Here is an 8,173-nt window from a genome sequence, read left to right as displayed (position 1 = left end):
GCACGGGTGGAAGAAGGTTCCCAACACCGAATAGGCGCCTGTGAGTAGATGAAGGATTCCTACTCCGAATAGTCTTTTTCTTTCTTTTTCCTTTTTAGAAAGCGCACAGGGGGACGCCCCAATCGCGCAGGTTCTGGGACGCATGAGAACGTTCCACGAGCTGAATTTTGCAGGGAGGACCCGGCAACTGACAGTCAAAAAGATCTGACTGTGTTTAAAATCTTGGACCGACGACTGTGTTTGAAATCATGTTTTGCTTTGTTCGTCGAAGAGTTTTACTTGGTCCCCTTAATGCTTAGTGAGTAAGAAACTTAATCTTATGGACCCTGCTCTAGTGGCGGTGTGTTGGTTGATAGCCAAAGTTAATTTTTAAAACAGTGTTTTATCTGTGCTTGTGTTCACAGCCAGCCTAGATAAGCTACAGAAAGATTTAAATTTTGCTTGGGAGTAAGGAATCTTAAAGGCAGAGTTTCAGCCGTTTTGACATTTAGTGCGTAGCTGCCTAAAAGAAATGCTGTCAACAGGCTATCAAAAAAGAGAGAGAGAGAGAGAGAGAGAGAGAGAGAGAGAGAGAGACAGGCTGTGTTAGAAATGCTACAGGAGGAACTATCTGAAAAGGCTGAGAGCGAGGTGGGAGAGGACTATAAGGAAAACAAGAACAAGAAAGGAATTTCTGACATTTGCTCACAGTAGGAGAGCGCTCATTTAGAGAAGTTCTTTAAGGGAGCCTGCCTTATCAGGCGGTGGCCAAGGTCAAGATTAATGTTTTCTTTTCCATGGGCCTTTAAACCCAGTGAGACAGTTTGGTAAAGGGCTGCTACTGAGGTCCTGATAGCCCCAGGTGAATTGGTTACGATTCTTTTGTCAGCCACCTGGCATCTAGCACCCAGGTTCTAACCATCTCTCCATCCTTTGGTTATACTCCTTGAGGGAAAAATCTAAGTCTAGAGAGATAGTCGATAACAGATCTGCTGCCTCTCTGCTCACCTTTCCGTTTCATAGACAAAGCTTGTGCTTATTTGTACAATGGCTTTTTGTCCAAGAAGGCCTCCTGGTTTAGCTGTGTGACTAAATGCTGTTTGCCCTCTTCATGCTTGTTAGTAACTGTTACAGGTTTTCTTTACCACTGAGGAAAGACAGGATCCTACTAGAGGCCAGAAAAAATGTTCCAGACACGGATAGAAGGCCCTCACTTCTGCCTGCTCTCTTCAGACGCCTGAAGGTAGGGAGTGCTCCAGGTCTGCCGCCAGGCTCCAAGGGTGGGTCTCTGAGGGGCTGGAAAATGCCCCACCAATCTGGCTAAGATAAGGAAAGGATATGTAGAGAAAGTTACAGAAACTTGAAGGGTTAAGCTAAGTCACTGAGAGAGTTATTGTAAGTTGCAGAGAAAAATAGCTGTAGAAGAAGGTGCAGACAGAGAGATTGAAAAAAAGAAAGAAAGAAAGAGGATAAAAAGAGCAGGCAGCTAGGGAAGAAAAGAAACAAAAAGAAGAAGAAGTTAGAGAGCTAAAGAGAGATAAAAGATGAGAGAGGAACATATACTGGCCACAGTAGTTAGGGAACCTAGGAAGATAGTACCTGGCAACAGAAGAGAATTCCTGGCTAAAGATCAGTGTGCCTAATGCAAACAAAAAGGACACTGGGGCAGGGACTGCCCAAGAAAGAACAAGAGGGGCCACTGGAGAGCTTCTTGGTCCTAGAGTGCTGGACAGGGACCCAATGCTCTGTGCTCCTATGCCCCCCGGTGGGCCAATATCCAAAGACCTTGAGTGCAAGGGGCTACTGGCAACAAACAATACTTATGGACTGCCCGAAGAACAGTGGACCTTGGCGTGGGCCGGGTAACCCACCCACTAATTCATGGTCATCCCTGACTGCCCCTATCCCTTGCTCATGAGAAAATTGCTCTCCATATTGGCTTGCGTGGGCTGAAATCGCTGGGTGAGGCCATGTGTATGCATATCTACAGACTGTGAATGTGGAGCTTAAGACCTGTCTCAGTGCACCAGTACCTGATGCTGGGAGGTGTGTGGCTTAGCGCTGTTCTGCTTGGAACACACCGTTCCTGCCAGCCGGGCACTGGCAATTATCACCCAATCCAGGACTTAAACTGTGATAGAGTGGCTGATGTTTTGCCTTTAAATAGAGTGTCCCAAAAGATGGGACCACTGGTCAGCTGCCTTGGACTAGGTTCTTAACCGGTTGGGGACAATCTGGTCACCTTGCTGCCCAATCCAGACCTAGAGCCACCACAGCACGAGTGTCAAGCACTGACAGAAGCCCATGGGTGGAGGAAAGACCTCTGCAACTGGCTGATTGACCCCTGCTGAAAGCCGAGGACCTTGTCCACAAACGAGAACAGTTCTCTTCATGAATGAAGGTCAGAGACAAGTGGGTGCTGCAATGGTGGACAACACGATGTCATCTGGGATGGCTGAACTTCTACCCCCCAGCACATCAGCACTTCAGATGCCTTTACCATCTCTTGGATGCCCTGGTGAAGCCAACAACTGCAAGAGACGGCCTCGATAGTCATCAAGAAGATACTGGAAGAAATCTTCCCCCAGTCTGGAGTACCCAAGGTAATCTGGTCAGACAACAGCCCTATTTTCATTGCCAAGGTATGCCAGGGTGTGGCCAAGTATTTAGAGGTCGATTGGAAATTACATTGTATCTACAGACCTCAAAGTTCAGGACAGGTAGAGTAAATAAATAAAACTCTAAAAGAGACCCTGACCAAATTAAATTAACCATGGAGACTGGCGCAGACTGGGTGACACTCCGTCCCTCTTGCTCTCTTCAGAGCAAGAAATACCCCTTCCAGATTCAGCCTTACCCCCTTTGAGATCTTATATGGGGCCTCAGCCCCCCTGACTGTATTAGATGATGTTACTGAACCAACACGTCATAGTGCCATAGTAATAATGATTTGTGTGCAAGGCTAAAAGACCTACAGGTGATACAGAAAGAAATCTGCTCACAGCTGACAGCACCCTATGCCCTGGAGACCCCTGAGACATCCCATCAGTTCCAGGTCAGAGACTGCAGCTACACTGAGCCCAGACACTCGAGCTTCGCTGAAAAGGACCATACCTGGTGCTGCTGACCACCCTGACAGCTGTCAATTCTCAGCCCTCACCAGTCGTGTACTAGCTGTTGGGGCTGAGAGCTGGGACCTAGAGGGAAATTCAGTCATGTTTGTCCTGGGTTCTATCAAGATAGGTGTGGGATAGGCTTGATTTCCATTACAAATGATGTAACATTGCATATGTTAGTACTCTTAATACTTCTTGGGACCGTGCCTCAGGGATCACAGTCTGTATAAGCTTAGAAGTTCTAAAAGCTAGTCATGACATTGGTGTATAGGCTTAGATAGTGTCCAGATTAGAATCCTCATGTTAAGACAACATTACCAAGCTGTTATGCTAGATGAAGCTGAGTTCTCCATGAAGTTCTAAGATTAGAACTATTAACAAAAAAGGAGAAGGGAATGTAGAACTAGAGTTTTAAAAAGGTTACTCATTGTCAGAGTCCGGATGTTCAGGGTCGGATGTGCCTGAGGGAGAGCCAGAGATAGGACTTGCCAAACCAGCTGTCAGCCCCAAGGACATTGACCATCAGTAGCCACCCCCTCCCCTTCCTTCACCCCCCTGAGTGAGATGAGCCACCCTACCTGCCTGCCGAGCTGCTAGAGAGCACGTACTCCTTGCTGATGTAATTTCGCGCCGAAAGTAACTGTGCACCATTTGAATTGACCAATCATGTGTAACTGCGCGAATGCCCCTAACCTCCCCTATATAAACCCCCGAGTTTGGAGGCTCGGGGTCGATTCCTCTGTCTCCTGTGTGAGATATGTGTCGACCCTGGATGCCGCTAAGACCCGGAATCTCCTTAATAAAAGCTACCTCTTGCTGTTACATCAAGAATGGCTACTCGTGATTCCTGGGGGCACCCCAGCCCGCGATCGGAGCGAGAGACGGGGCTCCCCGTTTTGGGGTACACTCTTTCAGTAGCTTTGCTAGATGTCTTTGCACTGGGATCTTTCCACATGACTTAGATATCCTTGCTATGGGGTCATTACCCGTCACCTTGCCATTTCAATTTTGTGTTTCTTTTGAATGCTAACGCTGTTTGACATAAGATCCAAGGATGAACTTCCATAATGGGCTATGGTTTCAGACTTGATTTACAGCCATGTGGCCCTCGGGTTGCTTGCTTTTGATCCTAGAGGGTGATTAATCTTTCCAGCAAGGCTTCCAGTACTTGATAGGATTGTGCTACATGGTGTCAGAGCAGAGTTATACAGAATTCATATGCTGGCCTTCCTCTGACAGTGCTTACCCTTGACAAGTCCTCAAACAGGGCAGCGCTTGCAGAAAAAAAAAACCCTGCAGGCAATAAATCATATATCTGGGTCTACCCCTGGCTCCTTGAGAAATGAAAGAGGAATATGGTCTTGGCTTACTGGTAGTCTTGTCCCAAGACTAGGGAAGGGGACTCCAGAGAGCACTAAGCCTTCTCCTCATCCATCATAGTCTGTATAGCCTGTGGCTTTCATTTGGTCGGTGTGGTGACCTTAAAATGTACTAGGTATTTCTGCCATGTTATGTCTCTATACCTACACATGACCTCAGGTGTACAGTCACATTGGAAACATAAAAAGCCTTGCATCTGAATTGTAAAATTCAATGTGTGTTATATTTAAAATACCACAATAATTGAGTGGCCATTGCTACAGTAAATATTATAAGGGGGTTCCTACCCAACCATAGATCATTTAGTTCCCAAATAAAAGACACAAAACTTTTAGATTTATAATAAGCTTTAAAGTACTAGAACTGGGCAGACATCAACGCTCCGTGCTATTTTTTCTGCTTCCCTGTCAATAACCCTGAGGTATAGCTTGCCATGCTCTGCCTGGGCCACGCCTGTTCTGACAGGCTGGCCCTCATGGCAATACACTCATGATCCACCTACCCTATGGGGTGGTGTCTCCTTCCTTCTCCTCCATGTCCTTTCCCTCTCCTCGTGGACCCTGCCTGAGCCCCCAGGCCCAGGGAAACTTTACTCTGTCCCTTCTCTTCTGCCCAGCGCATGTTGTAGGGATTTTATTAACCAATCAGGGATAACTTAGGAGGCAAAAAAAGAAAGAAAGAAAGAAAGAAAGAAAGAAAGAAAGAAAGAAAGAAAGAAAGAAAATCTGGTATACATGAGGATCTCCTTGTTTTGGAGCAACCAGACCTTAGGATACAGAATTTAGCATTTGAATATACAGCAGCAGCAGACACATTATAGGCCGATCTACTTTGTAGTTGGACTCAAAGCTTGGCTCTCACACCCATTGGATGTTCAACTGTGGAGAAGTTATTTTATCTTTGTGTGACTCAATTCCCTTATCTGCACAGTGAGGACGATAAGGAGTGTTAATTCACAGAGTTGTCTTGGGGACTGACGAGTTAATATATCTAGTATTTAAATATTAAGCACCATCTACTTTGCATAATTAATAAAAGTCTGTGGAAAGGGCAAAGTAATAAAGCCAGAAGAACATTTAATTTGGAAATGGGGCCATACAACTACATCTAATAACAAATTGAGAATCAGGGAATGGTGGAAGACTAAGGCCAGAGAATTGGGAAATCAAGGCCAGCCTGGGCTGCGTAATAAGATCCTATCTCAAAATATCAAGACAAGTCATGGTCGTAGTAATAATAAATCAAGAAATAGCCATTGTAAAGAATTTATAAAAAGCAAAGCAGTGGAGCAGAGTGGACGCTGTGTGTCAAGTCCCTCTGCTGTCCATCTCTGGGACCAAGTATGCATCAGATCAGTGACGGGAATGGGGTGCTGAGAGCCTGAAGCAAAGGGATGCTGGCTGCATGGCCACATTTGAACAGTGCTAAAGCAGGACTAAATGCTAAGAAAAAAAGCCATATGCAAACCATGTAAATTTTAATGTCCTCCAGAAAGGCAAAACAACAATAATTTTACTGTTTGTCAAGCTGCTTGTGTCACCAAACTTCTAATATTGGTAAGGATGTGGAAAACTCTTGTGATGCAAACCAGTTACCAATAAGAAGAGCAACCACTGTTCTGACCAAGGTGACCTGGATGGTGTCAAATAGGCCGAGGCAGCCTGGACAGCCATCACAGTATGTTTAACACACAGATATCTGTCATTTCAAAGGGGGGATAGTGAAGCCTGACTTTTCCCCCCACTTTTTGCAAAACCAAGAAAACTAAAGCATTGAGGCTTACAAATAAAAATGTGCCAAGAAACTTCATAGAATATGCATTTCTCTTGTGTGTGCTCCTGAGTGTGTGTGTTTTGTTTGTGTTTTGTGTGTGTTTTGTGGGTGTGTATGTGTGAGTGTGTGTGTATGTGTGAGTGTGTGTGTGAGTGTGTATTTTGTGTGCATGTGTGTATGTCTGTGTGTATGTGTGTGAATGTGTGTGTGTGTTTTGTGTGCATGTGTGTGTGTCTGTGTGTATCTGTGTGAGTGTATGTGTGAGTGTGTGTGTGAGTGTGTGTGTTTTGTGTGCATGGTTGTGTGTGTGTGTGTGTGTGTGTGTGTGTGTGTGTGTGTGTGTGTCTGTGTGCACAAATGCTTCACTTATCTGCTATGGTGAATACTATCCCCAACTCAATTATGAAGTTTAGTATTAAGCTGTGAGTAGTATGTGGAGAGTGTTCACAAAGAATAATTAGGAGTCCTCTTCTGTTAAGTTGTCTGAGACTTCCAAATGCTGCATGCTTTGAGTGGGCCTCACGTCTCAGCATACTAATTCTATTAAGTACAATTCCCGTGTGTTTTTCTTAAACAATTTTCTATGAAAACCTTTAATAATTTTTTCTCCCATTCATTTTTTGTGGAGGGGACAAGGGTCTTTGTTTTGTTTTTTTTTCCTTTTTTCTTTTTTTTTCTTGCTTATTTTAGGTCCACAGGATTTTCTGTAGCTTTTGAGGAATTCCTAGACTTAGGACACTGGATCTGTATAGTTTAGGGAATTAACCAGTTCACTGAGCACATTTTTTCTTTGTTTGGTTTCTGTTTTTCTTTTGAGATCTCACTGTGGGAGCAGAGGAAGTCCTGAGGAACTGCAGCCCTAAGAGGATGTGTGTTGTAAAAATGATATGACCATGCCATGGACCCAAAGCCATTTATCCATGGGGAAAAGGCAAAGGCCCCCATACCCCTTGAGGCTCAGAGACATGACAAAGCCTTCTCAGGATGGTGTTGATAGTGTGTGCAGATAAAGTCTACTCTACCTTTCCCCCTGGCCCCATCTGGATATTTACAGCCTGAAGACTGCCAGCTGCAGAGACTGCTCCTACTGAGATTAGCTAAATCTGCCCCTTGTCAGTTACATATGCATAGTCCTCCCCTCCTTGTTTATCTGCATGTAATGCCCACCTCCTTGCTGCCTGGAGCAACAGCCCTGCTTCCTGGCCAACTCTATATAATAAACATGCTGAGCTTCTGGGATGCTGCATTTTCTCCAGCTCATGGACACAGCCTTCCCCATGTAAGTGTGTCCAATGTCATTCTTCATTTCCTCCTCACCCCTGGTCAGGCCCAAGTCCCTAGAGCCAGGCAAAGGACTTGGCAATCTCAGTCTGCTCCACTTCGAAGGAAGTGCTTTCTACACTGAAATCTAAAGCACACAGTGGGTTCAGCTCCCTCTCAAGTGTCTTTGGTGAGGGTTGGGGTGGGTGTGAGACCAGTTGCATTATGACTATTTCAGAAGAGTAAGGATTCACAGTTTGTTTTTGGTGAAGGTGAGCTCCCCAAGAGGCTATCATTGCCAACGTTTTCCCAAGTCACCTTCTAGGAGGTCAACTGACTCCTAGGTGAGTCTTTGGTTACACTGCTTCAGTTTTCTGTGGCTACACTGTCCAAATGGCACCCACTGGTCACACATGGCTATTTTAGATGAACTAAACTTAGAACTAAAATCTGCCTCTTTAGTCACAGCAGGCAAACCAGGAGGCAAACAGCCAGCCAGAATCCATAGCCAGAAACACAGCAGATATAGAATATTTCTATCATCTAGAAATTTCTCCTGGACAGAAGTGGTCTAGGTTCTTGGTGTCTGGTTTTTCCTTCAGGGAGAATTACTTGCCATACTAATATCCAACGGTTTATTTTTAAAGCAACTTTAACAAAATGTG

Source organism: Rattus norvegicus, chromosome 9, assembly GCF_021556685.1.
Source record: "Rattus norvegicus strain SHRSP/BbbUtx chromosome 9, alternate assembly SHRSP_T2T, whole genome shotgun sequence".
NCBI classification, from domain to species: Eukaryota; Metazoa; Chordata; class Mammalia; order Rodentia; family Muridae; genus Rattus; species Rattus norvegicus.
The sequence above is the reverse complement of the archived record's forward strand: the minus strand, read 5'-3'. Positions refer to the sequence as shown.